Source organism: Macaca nemestrina, chromosome 2, assembly GCF_043159975.1.
Source record: "Macaca nemestrina isolate mMacNem1 chromosome 2, mMacNem.hap1, whole genome shotgun sequence".
NCBI classification, from domain to species: Eukaryota; Metazoa; Chordata; class Mammalia; order Primates; family Cercopithecidae; genus Macaca; species Macaca nemestrina.
The window spans coordinates 35,822,526-35,845,607 of NC_092126.1; the positions used below are offsets into that span (position 1 = coordinate 35,822,526).

Consider the following 23,082-nt stretch of genomic DNA (forward strand, 5'->3'; position numbering starts at 1 on the left):
GTGGCTGATCCATGGAATCCTGCTATGTCGCTCAGCTGCTGTTAAAATATTGGATCAAAGAAATGACTCAGGAGGAAAAGTGTCAAGTAAAAGTTAATCATTTGATCCTTGCTGAAAGATAGAATTTGAGTTGTTAAATTGCAGAGTTAGTCCTGGAGTTGTTGTTGTTGTTGTTGTTGTTGTTAGAAATTAGTTTTGATAAGAAGTTGTGTTCCTACATCTGCATAGAGACAGTGTTTATCACTAGCACCTGTCTCTGGTTGGCATCAGTAAGGCAGAAAGTGAGAAGTGGTGACATATGTGAACGTGTGAACAATGCTAGGCATTGTACCTAAATTATCTCATTTAATCTATTGTGCAATAAAGGAAACTCAGAGATGCTCAGAGACTAAAGATACCATCCGAGGTCACTGGGCAGCCACATGGCAACTACAGTTCAAACCCAGTGTAATTGTTGGCAAAATCTGTACCTCACTGCCGTCAGTCATCTTTCAGTATTTTTTAAAATTTGAAAGACCAGATGTGGTTTCCATGATGAATTAGTTTCATCCAGGTGTTTTCCCTTGATAGAAACGCCATCCTTTCACACCTGCCCCAGATTCCCAGACTTCTATTCCCAGATGCTATCTTCAAGTAACAAAGGAAGGAAAACATCTGAAGGGGCTCACTCCACAGTGCAGCAGCCAGTCCTACTTCATTCTTTGCTTTGAACTGTTTCTTGACTGCTCGTTAGACCATTTGTCAGATATGTTTTTAAACTATTACAGTTTCTGGCTGTCCTTGTCACAAAGATAGATTACACAAGGTTCTGAGCAGCAAAGATGTCAGCTGTACAAATATAAGGATTTGGTCCTTGTTTTTCCTAGTGGTATAAAATTGACTAAAGGCCTAGGATGGGCCAAATGTCAAGCTGTCAGGAAAGGCAGGAACATATAATGGTTGTCTTGGGAGCAGGTTTCCTTGGTGCCCACCCAAAGTGGCTTCCTGCGTTCTACAAAGCTTAGGGGAAAACAGCATTTAATTTACATGGAGTGTTCGTTGTCTCCAAGAGAACTTAAAATCACTTGCTTGGACAAGCAGAATTTACAATAAGAGGGCTTGAGAACATGAATGGATAGCCTTTTGTTATGGAAACAAGTTGTGTTGTACAGATGAAAATGTTAATAGTTTTGGATGGCAATTGGAACTGGAGCTTATATCTATGTGTGGTTGTTTTCCCTGGGACTTGTAGATACCCAACCAAAAGAGTAGAGTATTTTTAGCCAGGTTGTTACCCACAAAGAAAATAAAATGAAGATCTAGAACTAGGAATCTGGAGTTGAGAAAAAGAGGAACAGAAAGTGAGAGGATCAGTTACAAGCAAGGACCATTTACAGAACAGGTGTGACTCATTCTCCAAGGTAGAGTTTATCACCTTACCCCACAAGGAATGACTTTCTGGAGAAGCCCTATTAGTCTCTTCCTTTATAAGACTTCACAGGAGAAAAAGGAATGAAAAGGAAGACAGACTATCAGGCTTGTCCAACCCAGGGCCTGTGGGCTGCATGCAGCAGCCCAGGACGGCTTTGAATGTGGCCCAACACAAATCCATAAACTTTCTTAAAACATTATGAGATTTTTTGTGTGTGATTTTTTTTTTCTAAGCTCATCAGCTATTGTTAGCATATTTTATGTGTGGCCCAAGATAATTCGTCGTATTCCCTGTGGCCCAGGGAAGTCAAAAGATTGGACATCCCAGCCAAAGACTGAAGAAGTTTATGTATATTTGTATATTCGGGTAAGTTCTAACTTACCTGACCAATTCTTGTTTGTTAATTTTATGCCACCATTTTGTAGTTAAGTGGATTTTGGCATAGTTGTAGGGGCCATATGTACTAACCTCTGTTGATTTTCTTTGTTTTTTTTTTTTTTTTCTTTTTTCTTTTTACTTTAAGTTCTGGGGTACATGTGTATCACGTGCAGGTTTGTTACATAGGTATACACGTGCTGTGGTGGTTTGCTGCACCCATCAACCCATCATCTACATTAGGGATTTCTCCTAATGCTATCCCTCCCCTAACCCCCCACCCCTCAACAGGCCCCAGTGTGTGATGTTCCCCTCCCTGTGTCCAAATGTTCTCATTGTTCAACTCCTACTTGTAAGTGAAAACATGCAGTGTTTGGTTTTCTGTTCTTGTGTTAGTTTGCTGAGAATGATGGTTTCCATCTTCATGTCCCTGCAAAGGACATGAACTCATCCTTTTTAATGGCTGCATAGTATTCCATGGTATGTATGTGCCACATTTTCTTTATCCAGTCTATCATTGATGGGCATTTGGGTTGGTCCCAAGTCTTTGCTATTGTGAACAGTGCAGCAGTAAACATACTGTGTGCATGTGTCTTTATAGTAGGATAATTTATAATCCTTTGGGTATATACCCAGCAGTGGGATTGCTGGGTCAATCTATCTATCTGAGAAAGGGCTAATATCCAGAATCTACAAAGAACTTAAACAAATTTACAAGAAAACAAAAACTTCTGTTGATTTTCTACTAACTTTTTAGAAACTCACATGCTTAAAGTGTTCAGAGGCCTTGTGTTTCTCATCTGTGTAATAAAGGAGGTGATATAGATGACCCATAGTGTATGATTTGTGACGCCAGAAAATAGTTAGAAGTGAATTCAGTTATCAGTTAATGTAGTAGACACCCAATGACTAGGGGAAAATCAGCCAAGGACAGGTAGTTCTCTAGAGCCCTGTCTGGTCTTTCCTGTGCACACACAGCTTTAAGCATTTGCACAGCCTTGTTTACCTTTAGAGATAAGGGGATCTTTAAAAGGTTATCTTTAGTTGTTTCCTTCCCTGGATTTTCTTATTATATTTCTGACTGCTCTGCCATTTTGTGTTTGCTTGTTCCAACCAGTATCCAAACCTAGGCTAGCCTTGATGTTAGGCTGTCCTTATTGTTTGCCACTGTGACATCTCTTATTTCTGATAGTATCGTGGGCGCTGTTTTCCATGTCCCGTTCCAAATATAGTCAGCCCCCTCCCGCAGGGCAGTGGAGCTGCCAGCCCACATAGTCTTCCTCATCTGCTGAGGCCGGGGTAGGACTTTCAGGTAATGGAGCTAAGGTGTGAGGGGGAAGAGGATAGGAGCAGTCCCTGGGGAAGATGTCACAGATACCACTGTTGTTACTAAGATTCAGTAGGTTTTCTTGATAAATCCTTTTCAATTTGTTATATGCCATTGGTCAGTTTTTAGAATCTTAATTTGATTGTTTTTGACAACTGTGCCCAGTTTTATCATTGCCCTTTGGGGAAAAGATTTACCGAGCTCCTCACTCAGCCATTCCAGAAATCCCACCCCTTCTTCATATATTTATAAGTTTTCTTTAAAACTTATTTTACAATTCTGACTTCAGATTAGCGCATGGACATTATAGTTGTAAACATCTTGAGTCTCTTCAGTTATCTCCTACGAGTCCTGCAGGTGCAATTTACCATAACTTGGCCCTAAACCATACTGATTTAATGAACACAGTTAGCTATGTATATTCCCTGATGATCTGTCGGTAATTTGAAAGCTCATATCAGCAGACATTATCCTGAATGGTAGAGTTGTGAAGAATTGTGTCCTGTGAATTTTGCAGTTCGGAGGACAGATTGATTAGAAAGAAGATATTCTGCTGGATAATTTTGTACTTCAACAAATCTGGCAAATTTATAAAATCTTTTTTTGAGAAAAAGTCTAGGCAGGATACAGTTGTGGTAAAGAGTCTTCCAAAAGCATCCTCACAAAACAGAAATTAAGTACCAAATTGGTTGCTGTGATCTCAAAGTAGTCATTTATTCCCTTCTATTTTCTGTACTCCATGAGAAGTCTTAAGCCTTAATCACATTTGAGTGATAGAAACATATCACAGTACCAGAAGACAGAAATTTAAATGAAGTCTGGCTCTAAGAATGGGATAGACACTAGTCATAATTCTAATAAAAAGTTATTTTATTTTCTAATTTTTAATAATTATATATTGTGATTTTAAAAATTTTAAAATATGTGCACATGCCCCTCTCCTTGAAATTTTATGTATGCCAATCATGGGCTCCATTTCAGCAGTGAAATGGCTGTGCCTGCCACAGTAGACTGGGGGAAAGGTACTGACTATAGGGGTTCACTCCAAAAGGATCCAGCCTACCAAATCATAGTAATGTTGCTCATATCTTTTGTGAATCTAAATTATTTAAAATAAAGGTTAAAATCATACCATTTAAGGGGTAAAGTTAATATCCAGGAGATCCTTGAGGCCAAATAGTCTCAACCTCTTTTGGGCACAGATCTCTGTAATGATTAGGTCGTTTCCAGAGCTGTGGGGCCAGCAGGGCCATTGTGGTTGAAGCAGGCCCGCAGCTGATGCCTTGGATACTGAGAGCAAGACTCATCTCCAGGTCAGTGAAGTTTGCTGAGAGCCAGAGTTAAAGGATGAGGGCCTGAACTATAGGGCTGTACTAGAACTCATTTGGGAACCTAAACCTAAACCTCATTCCCAGGGATGAGGCAGGTGTGGCAGGATTGGCAAAAGAAAACTGCAAGGAGGTAGGCAGGTGGGTGTGCAGGAGTCCACTTTAGTTACCTTAGATATACCTGGGCAAGAGCAGCAAAAGTAACCTCAGACCCTACCTGTCCATGGGATGGGCTGTATTAATATTCAGATAAGTAAGGTGGGATGAGCCTGCTGGTAAAAGGCTTTCAGAGCATGCAACTGGATGAGGTGTAAGCCAGGGACTGACCTGTGTGGTCTACCCTGTGCCAAAGATATGTCATTGTCTGTATTTATAATGACAATTGAACAATCCCTGCTGCTGGCACAAATACCACAAGGCCCAAACAATATAAAGGCAAAATATCCCCTTTTATTTTCATCATTATCATTATTGCTATTATTAAAAAGAAAGGACTTTGGGCTAATGGGCATGATGCTGGAATGAAAGTTGAAATCTAGTGCTTGACCCATTAAGACATTACAGAAAAAAAATCATATAATTGGAATGAATCTCATTTTCCCACTGTCCTTCGTATTATTGGACAGGATTTCTCAACCCTAATACAATGAACATTTTGGACCAGATAATTCTTTGTTATGGGGAAAAGAGGGGCAGGCTGTCCTGTGTGTTGAATGTTTGGGAACATCTCTAGTCTTGACCCGCCAGATCTCAGTAGCACTCCCCTTCCCCATCATGACAACCAAAAATGTCCCCAGACATTGTCATATATATTCTGGGGGGCAAAATTGTCCCAAGTTAAGAACCACTGCTGAAAAGATACAAAAGAAGCCTGTGTAAGATATGGCTTTGTCTTTAAGGAATTCACAAACCTATTAGGTGAACACACCTAATGTAATATAATTCATATACATGGATAATGTGGTAAAAGTTAAAATTTGGAACAGTGAATTTTTCAACTTACACGTAAAAAGAGTTAAAAGCAGAATATGAGACTAGCTACTGTCAGGAAGGGTGCTGAGGAGCCAGGGATAGAAACAGCATTTAAGGATGGACAGCATTCAACATATTTAGAGGAGATAAGGAGGGCAGCTCAGCTAGAGGAACAAGAGCAAGTGTTTGTCAAGGTCCATGAGAACATTCCCTGCTCAAGGTGGACGTGTGTGCTGGGAAGCAGAGGCAGGAGGCTGCACCAGGCTGCTGCTGTCCTGGAGCACAGTTCCACACTCCACATGCCCCTGTTCCCTAAAACATTACATCCCAGGCATAAAGTTAGGCCTTACAAGTATTGGTGATTCTACTTTTCTCCTCTCCCCATGTGATTAAGTGTGATAATAAAATACCTGCTAATACTTTAACTCACAATCTGTGCCCCCTCATTAGGGATTCTATTTGATAAGGTTGTTAGTGTAGTAGAATTATAACTACCACTTATTAAGTTCTCACCATGTTCCAAGCAGTGTTCTAAATGCTTTACATGTCTTAATTATTTTCCCAACAGCCCTCGTTGTAGTATGTTGTCATTTTCTCAGTTTTTAGAATGAGGAAACTGAGGTGTGAAGAGGTTATACCTTGAGTGTGCCCAAGATTATGCACCTAATAAGTGGCATAAACAGCATTTGAATCCAGATGATCTGGCTCCAGTGTACTTTTAACCCATATTATACCCCCTCTCTATCCATGCTGATAAAATTGTGTATGTGACATAGATAGCAAAAAAACTACATAGAAAAAAGAAACAAGTGTATGGTGCTGAAGGAATTACTGGTTCATACCCACAGCTCTGGCCTCTGAAAAATCCAAAACTGTCCTTGAGGCATGGGCTTATCTTCAGGGAGTTTACATTCCAGGGGTGAATTGAAAAGAAGCTCTGGGTTTGGAATTAATATCACATAAATTACTTGGATATATTCAGTATTAGGAATATTGCTGTACCTAATCTGAATCTTTTAAAATGGGAATGCTTGGATCTATCTTATTTCCAGATTTCATAGATTAATGTATTCAATTCATACTCCCCAGGATATTAAAGTATAGTGCATTCATCTGGAGCTGTTTAAAAAAGAAAAAAAAAAAAGAGTGCCTTATGTTTATATAGGTCATTTTCAATTGCATCATTTAATTTTATCCTCATAACAGCTCCAGAAGCAAAACTGCTTATGAGGCATAAGAGTTTGCATTAATCTTTTCATTCCTTTACCTTTTATTATTGCCTTGTATGGCAAAAAGGTAGCATAATTCTGTTTTACAGATGAGGAAACAGAGGTACAGAGAGATGAAGCCAATTACCCAAGAAAGCAGAAACAGATTTAGGTGTGTAATTCTCCTAAGTCCCCTGGGTAGATCCTAAATCTGCTGCACTGAAATGAACTGCAGGGGAGGCCAGACAGCCAATATGGTTTCTTCCTGCACAAAGACTCCATGCTCAGCCTTGACCAGTCTGGTGTCTTGCCAGCCCCATCACATGCCCTTCTCTGCTTTCACTCATAGTACTTCCCTGACCTGCATTGCTTCCTCTCTTCTCTGATACTCTAAGTTATGAACATTCTACAAGGGAAAGGAAGGCTCACTTTTTAAAATTTTTTTTTGCTTTAAGTTCTGGGGTACATGTGCAGAATGTGCAGATTCGTTACATAGGTATACACATGCCATGGTGGTTTGCTGCACCCATCAACTTGTCGTCTACATTAGGTATTTCTCCTAATGCTTTCTCTCCCCTAGCTCCCCACACCCTGACAGGCCCCAATGTGTGATGTTCCCCTCGCTGTGTCCATGTCCTTCCACTTATGAGTAAGAACATGCGGTGTTTGATTTTCTGTTGCTGTGTTAGTTTGCTGAGAATGATGGTTTCCAGCTTCATCCATGTCCCTGCAAAGGACAGGAACTCATCCTTTTTAATGGCTGCATAGTATTCCATGGTGTATATGTGCCACATTTTCTTAATCCAGTCTATCATTGATGGGCATTTGGGTTGGTTCCAAGTCTTTCCTATCGTGAATAGTGCCACAATAAACATACGTGTGCATGTGTCTTTATAGTAGAATGATTTATAATCCTTTGGGTATGTACCCAGTAATGGGATTACTGGGTCAAGTAGTATTTCTAGTTCTAGATCCTTGAGGAATTGCCATACTGTCTTCCACAATGGTTGAACTAATTTACACTCCTACCAACAGTGTAAAAGTGTTCCTGTTTCTCCACATCCTCTCCAGCATCTGTTGTTTCCTGACTTTTTAATGATTGCCATTCTAACTGGTGTGAGATGGTATCTCATTGTGGTTTTGATTTGCATTTCCCTAATGACCAGTGATGAAGAGCTTTTTTTCATGTTTGTGGGCTGCAAAAATGTCTTCTTTTGAGAAGTGTCTGTTCATATCCTTCACCCACTTTTTGATGGGATTGTTTGTTTTTTCCCTGTAAATTTGTTTAAGTTCCTTGTAGATTCTGAATACTAGCCTTTTGTCAGATGGATAGATTGCAAAGTTTTTCTCCCATTCTGTAGGTTGCCTGTTCACTCTGATGATAGTTTCTTTTGCTGTGCAGAAGCTCTTTAGTTTAATTAGATCCCGTTTGTCAATGTTGGCTTTTGTTGCCATTGCTTTTGGTGTTTTAGTCACGAATTCTTTGCCCATGCCCATGTCCTGAATGGTATTGCCTAGGTTTTCTTCTAAGGTTTTTATGGTTTTAGGTCTTTCATTTAAGTCTTTAATCCATCTTGAATTAATTTTTGTATAACGTGTAAAGAAGGGGTCCAGTTTCAGTTTTCTGCATATCACTAGCCAGTTTCCCCAGCACCATTTATTAAATAGGAAATACTTTCCCCATTTCTTGTTTTTGTCAGGTTTGTCAAAGATCAGATGGTTGTAGATGGTGTGGTGTTATTTCTGAGGCCTCTGTTCTATTCCATTGGTCTATATCTCTCTTTTGGTACCAGTACAATGCTGTTTTGGTTACTGTAGCCTTGTAGTATAGTTTGTAGTCAGGTAGCATGATGCCTCCAGCTTTATTCTTTTTGCTTAGGATTATCTTGTCCATATGGGCTCTGTTTTGGTTCCATATGAAATTTAAAGTAGTTTTTTTTCTAATTCTGTGAAGAAAGTCAATGGAAGCTTGATGGGGATAGCATTGAATCTATAAATTACTTTGGGCAGCATGGCCATTTTCATGATATTGATTCTTCCTATCCGTGAGCATGGAATGTTTTTCCATTTGTTTGTGTCCTCTCTTATTTCCTTGAGCAGTAGTTTGTAGTTCTCCTTGAAGAGGTCCTTCACATCCCTTGTTAGTTGTATTCCTAGGTATTTTTATTCTCTTTGTAGCAATTGTGAATAGGAGTTCACTCATGATTTGGCTCTCTGTCTGTTATTGGTGTATAGGAATGCTTGTGATTTTTGCACACTGATTTTGTACCTTGAGACTTTGCTGAAGTTGCTTATCAGCTTAAGGAGATTTTGGGCTGAGACGATGGGGCTTTTTAAATAGACAGTCATGTCATCTGCAAACAGAGACAGCTTGACTTCTTCTCTTCCTATTTGAACACACTTTATTTCTTTCTCTTGCCTGATTGCCCTGGCCAGAACTTCCAATACTATGTTGAATAGGAGTGGTGAGAGAGGGCATCCTTGTCTTGTGCTGGTTTTCAAAGGGAATGCTTCCAGCTTTGGCCCATTCAGTATGATACTGGCTGTGGGTTTGTCATAAATAGCTCTTATTATTTTGAGATACGTTCCATCAATACCTAGTTTATTGAGCGTTTTTAGCATGAAGGGATGTTGAGTTTTATTGAAGGCATTTTCTGCATCTATTGAGATAATTATGTGGTTTTTGTCGTTGGTTCTCTTTATGTGATGGATTATGTTTATTGATTTACGTATGTTGAACCAGCCTTGCATCCCCAGGATGAAGCTGATTTGATCGTGGTGGATGAGCTATTTGATGTACTGCTGGATTAGATTTGCAAGTATTTTATTGAGAATTTTCGCATCAGTGTTCATCAGGGGTATTGGCCTGAAGTTTTCTTTTTTTGTTTTGTCTCCAACAGGTTTTGGTATCAGCATGATGCTGGACTCATGAGTTAGGGAGGAGTCCTTCTTTTTCTATTGTTTGGGAAACTTTCAGAAGGAATGGTACCAGCTCCTCTTTGTACCTCTGGTAGAATTCGGCTATGAATCTGTCTGGTCATGGGCTTTTTTTAGTTGGTAGGCTATTAATTACTGCTTCAATTTCAGAACTTGTTATTCGTCTATTCAGGGATTCGACTTCTTCCTGATTTAGTCTTGGTAGGGTGCATGTGTCCAGGAATTTATCCATTTCTTCTAGATTTTCTAGTTTATTTGCATAGAGGTGTTTATAGTATTTTCTGATGGTAGTTTGCATTTCTGTGGGATCAGTGTTGATATCCCTTTTAGCATGTTTTAATGTGTCTATTTGATTCTTCTCTCTTTTCTTCTTTATTAATCTGGCTAGTGGTCTATCTATTTTGTTAATCTTTTGAAAAAACTAGCTCCTGGATTCACTGATTTTTTGAAGGGTTTTTCATGTCTCTATCTCCTTCGGTTCTGCTCTGATCTTAGTTATTTCTTGTCTTCTGCTAGCTTTTGAATTCGTTTGCTCTTGCTTCTCTAGTTCTTTTAATTGTGATATTAGGGTGTCGACTGTAGATCTTTCTTGCTTTCTCCTATGGGCATTTAATACTATACATTTTCCTCTAAACACTGCTTTAGCTGTGTCCCAGAGATTCTGGTATGTTGTGTCTTTGTTCTCATAGGTTTCAAAGAATTTATTTATTTCTGCCTTAATTTTGTTATTTACTCAGTAGTCATTCAGGAGCAGGTTTTCAGTTTCCATGTAGTTGTGTGGGTCTGAGTGAGTTTCTTAATCCTGAGTTCTAATTTGATTGCACTGTGGTCTGAGAGACTGTTATGATTTTTGTTCTTTTGCGTTTGCTTATGTGTTCCCTTTTCTCTGAAACCTCTCCAGCATCTGTTATTTTTTGATTTTTTTAACAAAAGCCATTCTGACTGGTATGAGATGGTATCTCATTGTGGTTTTGATTTGCGTTTCTCTAATGATTAGTAATGTTGAGCATTTGTCCATATACTTCTTGGCCACATACATGTTTTCTTTTGAAAAATGTCTATTCATGTCCTTTGCCCACTTTTTCATGGGGTTGTTTTTTGCTTGTAGCAAAAATATTGGCAACTTTCTTAATCTCTCTGGAGCCTCAGTTTTCTCACCTGTAAAACATAGTCAGTACAATCTACTACCTACTGCTGAGAAGATTTTATTTAAAGAAACTCAATGACCACATCAGTATTTTCCCCTCTCAGTCTGGCCTAAGACATAACTGCTTTGAGAAATCTTTTCTTTCCTTAAAATCTTTCTCTGATTAAAAACTCCCCTTCTCTGAATGCTGTGACAAATCCTATATAAATCCTATGGTACTGGATTAAAGTTAGAAATATCAGTATGAACTCCTGTTTATTATAATGCATATTTGGATAGCTAGCTACAGAAATACAGATATCTCTGTATACCTGCATTAATATACATACAAATATTTTCTAGCTGTATCCATGAAGAGCAATGAACATACCTAGTACCCAGATTTTGGTTTCTAAATATCATTTCCTGATAAAATAGCCCAGGGCTTCTTGGAGAAATGGCTGATTCTAAGACTGGGAGAGGAAAATACAAGAGGAACTGAGAGCATCTTTTGGTGCCAGAAAGTAAGGAAATGCTCAAGAATAAAAAAGTACACTAAAAGGACACAGAAGCCAATCTGAAAGAACCTCTAATGGCCAAAAGTAGGCAAATAAAATAGCTGCTTTTCTTGGGGCAGTTGGAAAATGTGCAGAATAACCGAGGAGCCAGAGAGTCTGATTTTGTTGTGGTAGTATTGCACTTTCATTTCTAGGAGCATTGACTAATAATAATAATAAATCTTCCATGAGGATATGGACTGCTTACATCGTATCATTATGCTTTCAGTTAGGTGATGCTAACACTGGAAGAAGTCCAAGATTTCACTGAAAAGTCTTCTATGTGTCCAGAATATAAATCCATATTAACAGGGCTTCATCATGATATTTCTTAAATTATGTTCTTGATAGCAGTCATTCAAGAGAGCCTCTCAGCTTTTAAATGTGCCAGTAAGGTTAAAAAAGAAAATGCAAACATTGGTCAGGTATGGTGGCGCATATCTGTAATCCCAACACTTTGGGAGGCTGAGGTGGGAGGATCACTGGAGCCCAGGAGTTTGTGACCAGCCTAGGCAACATAGTGAGACCCCCTCTCTACAAAAAATAAATAAAATTAGTCAGCCGTGGTGATGCGTGCCTGTGGTCCCAGCTACTCAGGAGGCTGAGGTTGGGGGACCACTTGACCCTGGGAGGCTGAGGCTGCAGTGAGCCAAAATTATGCCACTGCACTCCAGCCTGGGTGACAGAGGGAGACCCTGTCTCAAACAAAACAAAACAAAAACAACAAGAAAACACAAATATTTAACCTAGCTTATATAATAAGAGAAGAAAACACCTATATCAGTCAAGTTGGACTTCACTACCTGATACTGCTACATAGAAGAATGACCAATAGGAGCTTAGGTTTTAGGCCTTACTCAGTTGACTCAGCACCCCACAGACCCTCAGATGAAACAGTTCACCTTTCTTGTCTCCCCGCATCAGCTTTCCTGAAAAATAATGGACAAGTAAAAAATGTATGCATTTAAGGTGTACACTGTAATGTTTCAAAACGTGGATACATTGTGAAGTGATTACCAAATCAAGCAAATTAACATCCATCACCTCATATGCTCACCATTTCTTTAATGTATGGTGAGAACACTAAAGATCTCTTAGCAAATTTTAAGTATACAATACATTATAATTAACTATAGTTACTATGCTATATATTTGATCACCAGAACCCATCTTATAACTGAAAGTTTGTATCCTTTGATCCAAATCCCCACATTTTTCCCAGCCACTGACAACCACCATTCTACTCTGTTTCTATGAGTTCAACTGCTTTAGACTCCACATGTAAGTGAGATCATACAGTATTTTTCTTTCTGCACTGGCTTATTTCACTTAACATAACGTCCTCTAGGTTCATCTATGTTTCTGCAAATGGCAGGATTTTCTTCTTTTTTAAGGCTGAATGGTATTCCCTTATGTATACGTACCAGATACACATACATAAGGGAATATATATATGTATCTGGCACATATACATAAGGGAATACTATTTTTTACTCATTCATGTATATGTACCAGATACATATAAATAAGGGAATATATATATGCATCTGGTACATATACATAAGGGAATGCTATTTTTTACTCATTCATCTCTCAGTGGACACTTAGGTTTTCATATCTTGGCTATTATAAATAGTGCTGCAATAAACATGGGAGTGCACATATCTCTTTGACATACTGATTTCAGTTCTTTTGGATATATACCCAGAAGTGGGAGTGCAGGATCATATGGTAGCTCTATTAGTTTTTTGAGGGAATAGCCATACTGTTTTCCACAGTGGTTGTACCAATTTACAATCCCAACAACAGCGTACAAGGGTTCCCTTTTCTCCACACCTTCATCATCACTTGTTATCGTTTGACTTTTTGACAATAGCCTTTCTAACAGATATGAAGTGATATTTGATTATGGTTTTGGTTTGCATTTCTATGATGATTAGTGATGTTGAGTACCTTTTCACATACTTTTGGACATTTGTTTGTCTTCCTTGGAAAAATATCTACTCAGGTACTTTGCCCATTTAAAAAAATCAGGTTATTTGGTTTTTGTTTTTGTTTTTTGTTTTTGCAACTGAGTTGTTTGAATTTCTTATATATTTTGGATATTAGTCACCTATTAGATATATGATATAAGATGAAATAGCAAATATTTTCTCCCATTCTCTAAGTTGCCTTTCCATTTGTTGATTGTTTCCCTTGCTATGCAGAAGCCTTTTAGTTTGATGTAGCCCCATTTGATAATTTTTCTTTTGTTGCCTGTGCTTTTGAAGTCAGTCATAAACTTGTAGTTAACCTTTTTTAAACATGTATTTATCTACTTGAATAGTAAGAAGAATTAGAGAATTAGAGTGTGTGATCCCCAGATCAAGAACATGATGGATAGCTTAGCTTAAAAAAAAAAGCCATTCTGTGGTTATAAAACATCTATAGAAGTTTCTAAACTGGGGTGAGATCAGAGATCTTACGAGAGAAGTAGTCTGATGGCACAGTGAACATCGATCCAACAAGTACAAGATGGCAGGAAGAGTAGGCCACAGTCAAGAACACTCCCACCTTCCTTTCCAAACACCTTTAATGCCTCCCCCCATACTTTTAAGGTAAACTCAGACACCTTCGTTTGGCTTATACAATATTTCCTGGTCAGTCCCCAGTTTACCTCCTTTGATCTCATTATCCCAATGTGAGTATATCAGTCACGAGTTTCCATTTCTTTCTCTTGCCATGCCTTCTTTTCCTGGCCTGTGTACCTGCTGCCCACTCTTCCAAGAACCCTTTTTTATTCCTTTAGCTCCCCTATTTCACCACCATTTTTCCAGGATATCTTTTATGAACCCCATCTTGGTAAGGGGACCTTGCTAGGTGCTCCTTTAGCATTGATCCTTTCCTGACATTGGCACTTGACATGCTGCATTGTATTTGGCTGTTAATTTCTGTTACCCCCCTTAGGACTGTAATCCTGAGGGAAGGGAACATGTTTGTTTTGTTGTATCCCTAGCCCCTAACCCAGTTTATGGCACCAAGATGCCCAACAAATACTTGTCAAATGGATGGACAAACTATGAATGAATGAACAACTGAGCAGTATTAAATCTGAGCTAGCTTACTGAGAAGACTTTCCGAAGTCCACTCCAAAGATCTTTAATGGCAAAACCATCATGGAAATCAAATTACAAGTCACCTTTGCTATGAAGCATAAATTTTCTTTGTAGAGCTATTTTATCTCTTATATTCTGAGAAGCCCTCTGAACAGTAAGAAGAGTCTAATAGAAACTCGAGGGGAAAATCATTGACATTAAACTAGGATTTTAATGCTAGAAATAAATAATAGTAACAAAGAGCCTATTGTAACAAACCAGGCTTAATGGTTTATAACCTAATTTAATGAATTATTTTATTGACAGATCTTTCTTTTGTGCTTATATTCAAATAGCAATAGAACCATTATATAGAGTTGCTAAATATTTTAATTGCAGATTGTCATTAAATTTGTGATATCTTGTCACTTTAAATTAAGTAGAGGCTTATTTGTTAAACATTTCACAGCATCTCCGTATCCTGAGTGCCTAAGAGAGCTGAGTAAGAGAATGGAGAGTTGAATGTCATGGTTGATGCCAACCAGAGTAGTCCATATGCTACTGTATGCATCTACAGTTGACCTGCACATATCGGGTGATAACGTATTTATTTGGTTGTCTGAGATTTCCGTTGACCAAAACAGCATCTGACTCAACTCCACAAGCGAGCTTCATCATTTGAGTGCTTCCAAAATGCCAGTAGAACATTCACTTTAATCAGAATCTCAAGTCATACTTTAGATACAAAGGACAGAAGAAGGTATTTAACTCTTCATTCACAGTGCCTTTGAAGAATGGCATTGTTGCTAAGGAACAGCAATAGCATATTCTTCTGCAAACAATTGGTCTGCTGGGAATTCACATTACTGTTTCAACGGGCTCTCTTAAAAGGACGCAATATCTCTTTCTTCATTTGCCAGTGTAATGGCAACATATGCTGACTTCACTTCATCTATTTTGTTCAAGAGGTATCTCAGTTGAACCTTCATAAGGACAGAAGAGAAGCTAGATGGCACACTGCTCTCTGTTGTATAGTGATATGATTTTGGAAGGAAAGAATAAAAAGAGGAAATCCATCTTTATAGTTGTTTTAGAAATTGCCGTCATCTATTTGGGTTATGCCTTTGTCACAGGACCCTTGTATACCTCCCCTGGGTTACCAGGGTCATGATTTCTGTTTCACAGATAAGGCAATTCAAAGGCTTACTTTGGAGGAATGAGAATATAACTCTTAGAGCCTGGAGAACATGGAAACTTGCTGGAATTTCCAGACCCCTATTACCTGGAAAAACATGTTTAAGCTGCTTTCTGAAATGCCCTTATCTAAGCCTTTTAAAAGAGAACCAATTTAAATTTTTTCACTTTTAAAGTGCGTTGGAACCCAGCAAGCATTTCTGCCAGCTCTTAAAATTCATTCAGTGTAGCAGTTAAGGGTGACTTAATTAAAAAACAACTGACAATATCATTAAGCTGGTGAGCAAAATAGAACTAATTTCAGACTGGAGTCCTACCTCTGGGCTGCAAAGAGCTTTGATTCAATATTTGGGCCTGTTTCATTTTGTACTCAGGCCACAATTTAACAATGATGGGGGTTGGTTGTGTTCTCTGTGCTTAAATAGATGGATTTTCAGAGGAAATGAACACTAACCAAAGAAAATCAACTTGGATTTGTGCAGAATCAAGTAGACCATTATGTCAAACACTGTTCTAAATAAGATGTTCTGCCGGGCGCGGTGGCTCACGCCTGTAATCCCAGCACTTTGGGAGGCCGAGGCGGGCGGTCACGAGGTGAGGAGATCGAGACCATCCTGGCGAACATGGTGAAACCCCGTCTGTACTAAAAATACAAAAAATTAGCTGGGCGTGGTGGAGGCACCTGTAGTCCCAGCTACTCGGGAGGCTGAGGCAGGAGAATGGCGGGAACCCGGGAGGCGGAGCTTGCAGTGAGCGGAGATAGCGCCACTGCCCTCCAGTCTGGGTAGCAGAGCGAGACTCCGTCTCAAAAAAAAAAAAAAAAAAAAAAAAAGATGTTCCTTCTATACATAAAATTACATGAGGCTACCAGTCAGGAAACTCAGATTTCATCTTGGCTTCCTCATAAACTGTTTGATTCCAGGCAAATGCCCTAAATTTCTTTGGAGCAGGTAGACCCTAAAGCCCCTTCCAGCCCTAAAATTTCTTTATATGTTAATATCTGAGTTCAGTTGGCTCAAGTGGAAGCATTTGGCAAAATTCAAAGGAAAGTAATAGCTATAACATTTAGTGAGTGCTTACCATGTATTAGACATTTTCTGTGTCTTATGCATTCTCATTTAATCCCCACAACACCCCTATGAAATAAGTACTGTTATTATCCCACTTTTACAGTGAGGAAAGTGAGAAATTAAGTAGCATGCCCAGGTGAGTTTTAGTCTGTGGTTAGATTAAGACAGATCAGACAAGCTATCAGGAAACTGGTTTCACCATTATCACTTCTCCTTTTTATTCAGACTCTGGTGCTAATTAAGCACTTGGCTTTTGATCCTTCCAATCTTGCCCTGTGCAGGAGCACTGCATTTATTCCAGTGTTTTCAGAAAATTTCTGCCTTTGGGGAAATTATGGAAATGACTTAATGATGGAAAAATTATTTTTAGTGAATTCACAAAGAAGAACTTTCAGTGTCAAAACAAAGGCAAACAAGTCTGCAAATGGGCAGTGACTGTATGTAGTAAGAATGATGTGTTGTCTGTAGTGTGTGACGTGATTTGATGTGATGAAAAAGGGAAGCACATACATATATAGTCACACTTTACATGTACTTTACATGCACCATGTATTTACAAAAGCAAAAGTTTTGTATTTGCAAACAAAGGTGGTATATGAAGAACATCTCCAAATGGAGTAGTCTTAAGTTCTCCATAACAATAAAGTAGTAGACTTTTCTTTTCTTTTAAAAAAAAATATTTTAACTTTTATTTTAGGTTTGGAGGTACATGTGCAGGTTTGTTATATAAGTAAACTCATGACTAGGAGGTTTGGTATAGAGACTATTTCATCACCTGGGTACTTTTTTCCTGAACCTCTCCCCACTTCCACTTTCCTCTCAAGTAGGCCCTAGTGTCTGTTGTTCCCCTCCTTGTGTCCATGTGTTCTTATTATGTAGCTCCTGTTTATAAGTGAGAACACGTGGTATTTGGTTTTCCGATCTTGAGTTAGTTTGGTAAGGATAATGGCCTCCAGTTTCATCCGTGTTCGTGGAAAAGAAGTGATCTTATTCTTTTCTAAGGCTGCATAGTATTCCGTGGTGTATATATACCACATTTCCTTTATCCAGTCTATTGTTGTTGGCTATCTAGGTTGATTCCATGTCTTTGCTATTGTGAGTAGTGCTGCAATAAACATAATGTGTGCATGTGTTTTTTAATGGTAGAATGTTTTGTATTCCTCTGGGTATATACCCAGTAGTGGAATTGCTGGGTTGAATGGTAGTTCTGTTTTTAGTTTTTTGAGGAATCACCACACTGTTTTCCACAGTGGCTGAACTAATTTATACTCCTGCTAGCATACAAGTGTTTCCTTTTCTTGGCAGCCTCACCAGCATCTGTTATTGTTTGAGTTTTTAATAATAGCCATTCTGACTGATATGAGATGGTATCTCATTTTGATTTTGATTTGCATTTCTCTACTGATTAGTGATATTGAGCATTTCTTCATATGCTTGTTTGCCACATGTATATCTTCTTTTGAAAAGGGTCTGTTCATAACCTTTGCCTCCTTTTCAGTGGGGTTGTTTTTTGCTTGTACATTTGTTTAAGCAGATTCTGGATACTAGACCATTGTCTGATGTATAGTTTGCAGATATTTTCTCCCATTCTGTGGGTTGTCTGTTTACTCTGTTGATGGTTTCTTTTGCTGTGCAGAAGCTCTTTAGTTTAATTAGGTCCCATTTATCAATTTTTGCTTTCGCTGAAATTGCTTTTGGCATTTTTGTTAGGAAATCTTTGCCAGATCCTATATCCAAAATATTATTTCCTAGGTAATCTTACAGGGTTTTTATAGCTTTATGTTTCACATTTAGGTCTTTAATTCATCTTGAGTTGATTTTTTGTCTAATACGTAAGGTGAGGGTCCAGTTTCAATCTTGTTTTTATTTTTTCTTTTATTTATTTATTTATTTTTTCTTTTTGGTAGGGACAAAGTTTTGCTATGTTGCCCAGGCCTACACTTAATTTTTCTAGTTTACTTCTTTCTCCTGAGACACTCAAAGTACAGGCTTGGTGTTCAGAAAATAGTGATTCTGTAGGTGTTTTACAAATCAACCAAGACAAACTTAAAAATATTTGCCTTTTATGTCTCTGCAGTAACTGAGATACTGTGGGGAATGCAAGGAATTATGTGACAATATATCTTCAGGAAGCACAGAATTTAGAGATAGAGTACATGTGTAGTATATATGAAGAGATGAGTAGCATCAGATAACATTTAATGAATAGTACAAATAACAAGTTAGAATGTACTTCAAATTGTGGGTGCAAAGATTTGTACCACAATAGCCTTTTAACTAGAATATTATAATATGGAATTCCAAAAGCTGTTTGACTTACTATTTATGTGATTTAAGCAAGTCACTTAATCTCTCTGAGGCTTGGCTATTTTTGTTTGTAAAATGGGATGCAGATAGAACCCAAACTACAAGGGTGGAGTAGAAATCAAATGAGGTAACAGATGAGAAAGAACAATGCAAGATTCTTACATAAGATTGTCATTTGTGATATACAGAAATATCCACCTCTGTGCCTTTTAAGCTTGTGGCAGAACTGTACTGCCTTGCCTCCTTTGTAGTTAGGTATGGCCATGTATCTTACTCTGGCCAATGAAATGTGGGCCCAAGTGGATATATGCCACTTCTAGGTGGAAGCTTTTAAGAGCCTGTGTGTGAATCACTGTTTTCCCCTTTTATTCTCTGCCACTGGGATTGTGGAAGCAATGTGAAGCCTTAATGGACCTGGGGTCCCTTGAGTTGCCATGATGAGCAAAGCCCCCAGGTACCTGATGGTCATGTTAAAGTAATGAGATATTGGGGTTGTTACTGCAACACAATTTCCTAGAACAGTCTGGCTAGAATGTATACCAATCATTCTTTTTTTTTTTTTAATTTATTTATTATTATTGTACTTTAAGTTGTAGGGTACATGTGCATAACGTGCAGGTTTGTTACATATGTATACTTGTGCCATGTTGCTGTGCTGCACCCATCAACTCGTCATTTACATCAGGTATAACTCCCAGTGCAATCCCTCCCCCCTCCCCCCTCCCCATGATAGGCCCCGGTGTGTGATGTTCCCCTTCCTGAGTACGAGTGATCTCATTGTTCAGTTCCCACCTATGAGTGAGAACATGCGGTGTTTGGTTTTCTGTTCTTGTGATAGTTTGCTAAGAATGATGGATTCCAGCTGCATCCAAGTCCCTACAAAGGACTCAAACTCATCCTTTTTTATGGCTGCATAGTATTCCATGGTGTATATGTGCCACATTTTCTTAATCCAATCTGTCACTGATGGACATTTGGGTTGATTCCAAGTCTTTGCTATTGTGAATAGTGCCGCAATAAACATACGTGTGCATGTGTCTTTATAGCAGCATAATTTATAATCCTTTGGGTATATACCCAGTAATGGGATGGCTGGGTCATATGGTACATCTAGTTTTAGATCCTTGAGGAATCGCCATACTGTTTTCCATAATGGTTGAACTAGTTTACAATCCCACCAACAGTGTAAAAGTGTTCCTATTTCTCCACATCCTCTCCAGCACCTGTTGTTTCCTGACTTTTTAATGATCGCCATTCTAACTGGTGTGAGATGGTATCTCATTGTGGTTTTGATTTGCATTTCTCTGATGGCCAGTGATGATGAGCATTTTTTCATGTGTCTGTTGGCTGTATGAATGTCTTCTTTTGAGAAATGTCTGTTCATATCCTTTGCCCACTTTTTGATGGGGTTGTTTGTTTTTTTCTTGTAAATTTGTTTGAGTTCTTTGTAGGTTCTGGATATTAGCCCTTTGTCAGATGAGTAGATTGCAAAAATTTTCTCCCATTCTGTAGGTTGCCTGTTTACTCTGATGGTAGTTTCTTTTGCTGTGCAGAAGCTCTTTAGTTTAATGAGATCCCATTTGTCAATTTTGGCTTTTGCTGCCATTGCTTTTGGTGTTTTAGACATGAAGTCTTTGCCCATGCCTATGTCCTGAATGGTACTACCTAGGTTTTCCTCTAGGGTTTTTATGGTATTAGGTCTAACATTTAAGTCTCTAATCCATCTTGAATTAATTTTCGTATAAGGAGTAAGGAAAGGATCCAGTTTCAGCTTTCTACTTATGGCTAGCCAATTTTCCCAGCACCATTTATTAAATAAGGAATCCTTTCCCCATTTCTTGTTTCTCTCAGGTTTGTCAAAGATCAAATGGCTGTAGATGTGTGGTATTATTTCTGAGGACTCTGTTCTGTTCCATTGGTCTATATCTCTGTTTTGGTACCAGTACCATGCTGTTTTGGTTACTGTAGCCTTGTAGTATAGTTTGAAGTCAGGTAGCGTGATGCCTCCAGCTTTGTTCTTTTGACTTAGGATTGTCTTGGAGATGTGGGCTCTTTTTTGGTTCCATATGAACTTTAAAGCAGTTTTTTCCAATTCTGTGAAGAAACTCATTGGTAGCTTGATGGGGATGGCATTGAATCTATAAATTACCTTGGGCAGTATGGCCATTTTCACGACATTGATTCTTCCTATCCATGAGCATGGTATGTTCTTCCATTTGTTTGTGTCCTCTTTTATTTCACTGAGCAGTGGTTTGTAGTTCTCCTTGAAGAGGTCCTTTACATCCCTTGTCAGTTGGATTCCTAGGTATTTTATTCTCTTTGAAGCAATTGTGAATGGAAGTTCATTCCTGATTTGGCTCTCTGTTTGTCTGTTACTGGTGTATAGGAATGCTTGTGATTTTTGCAGATTAATTTTGTATCCTGAGACTTTGCTGAAGTTGCTTATCAGCTTAAGGAGATTTTGGGCTGAGACAATGGGGTTTTCTAAATATACAATCATGTCATCTGCAAACAGGGACAATTTGACTTCATCTTTTCCTAACTGAATACCCTTGATTTCTTTCTCTTGCCTAATTGCCCTAGCCAGAACTTCCAACACTATGTTGAATAGGAGTGGTGAGAGAGGGCATCCCTGTCTTGTGCCAGTTTTCAAAGGGAATTTTTCCAGTTTTTGCCCATTCAGTATGATATTGGCTGTGGTTTGTCATAAATAGCTCTTATTATTTTGAGGTACGTTCCATCAATACCGAATTTATTGAGCGTTTTTAGCATGAAGGGCTGTTGAATTTTGTCAAAAGCCTTTTCTGCATCAATTGAGATAATCATGTGGTTCTTGTCTTTGGTTCTGTTTATATGCTGGATTATGTTTATTGATTTGTGAATGTTGAACCAGCCTTGCATCCCAGGGATGAAGCCCACTTGATCATGGTGGATAAGCTTTTTGATGTGTTGCTGAATCCGGTTTGCCAGTATTTTATTGAGGAATTTTGCATCGATGTTCATCAGGGATATTGGTCTAAAATTCTCTTTTTTTGTTGTGTCTCTGCCAGGCTTTGGTATCAGGATGATGTTGGCCTCATAAAATGAGTTAGGGAGGATTCCCTCTTTTTCTATTGATTGGAATAGTTTCAGAAGGAATGATACCAACTCCTCCTTGTACCTCTGGTAGAATTCAGCTGTGAATCCATCTGGTCCTGGACTTTTTTTGGTTGGTAGGCTATTAATTGTTGCCTCAATTTCAGAGCCTGCTATTGGTCTATTCAGGGATTCAACTTCTTCCTGGTTTAGTCTTGGAAGAGTGTAAGTGTCCAGGAAATTATCCATTTCTTCTAGATTTTCCAGTTTATTTGCGTAGAGGTGTTTATAGTATTCTCTGATGGTAGTTTGTATTTCTGTGGGGTCGGTGGTGATATCCCCTTTATCACTTTTAATTGTGTCGATTTGATTCTTCTCTCTTTTCTTCTTTATTAGTCTTGCTAGTGGTCTGTCAATTTTGTTGATCTTTTCAAAAAACCAACTCCTGGATTCATTGATTTTTTGGAGGGTTTTTTGTGTCTCTATCTCCTTCAGTTCTGCTCTGATCTTAGTTATTTCTTGCCTTCTGCTAGCTTTCGAATGTGTTTGCTCTTGCTTCTCTAGTTCTTTTAATTGCGATGTTAGAGTGTCAATTTTAGATCTTTCCTGCTTTCTCTTGTGGGCATTTAGTGCTATAAATTTCCCTCTACACACTGCTTTAAATGTGTCCCAGAGATTCTGGTATGTTGTATCTTTGTTCTCATTGGTTTCAAAGAACATCTTTATTTCTGCCTTCATTTCGTTATGTACCCAGTAGTCATTCAGGAGCAGGTTGTTCAGTTTCCATGTAGTTGAGCGGTTTTGATTGAGTTTCTTAGTCCTGAGTTCTAGTTTGATTGCACTGTGGTCTGAGAGACAGTTTGTTATAATTTCTGTTCTTGTACATTTGCTGAGGAGTACTTTACTTCCAATTACGTGGTCAATTTTGGAGTAAGTACGATGTGGTGCTGAGAAGAATGTATATTCTGTTGATTTGGGGTGGAGAGTTCTATAGGTGTCTATTAGGTCTGCTTGCTGCAGAGATGAGTTCAATTCCTGGATATCCTTGTTAACTTTCTGTCTCGTTGATCTGTCTAATGTTGACAGTGGAGTGTTGAAGTCTCCCATTATTATTGTGTGGG

At 38.6% G+C, this 23,082-nt stretch overlaps 1 protein-coding gene across 14 annotated transcripts in view; it reads left to right on the top strand.

Annotated features, from left to right (window-relative positions):
- LOC105469876 (transmembrane protein 108) overlaps positions 1 to 23,082 on the top strand; it is a 343,076-nt gene that overhangs the window by 105,516 nt on the left and 214,478 nt on the right. The gene's annotated exons all lie outside the window — the stretch shown is intronic.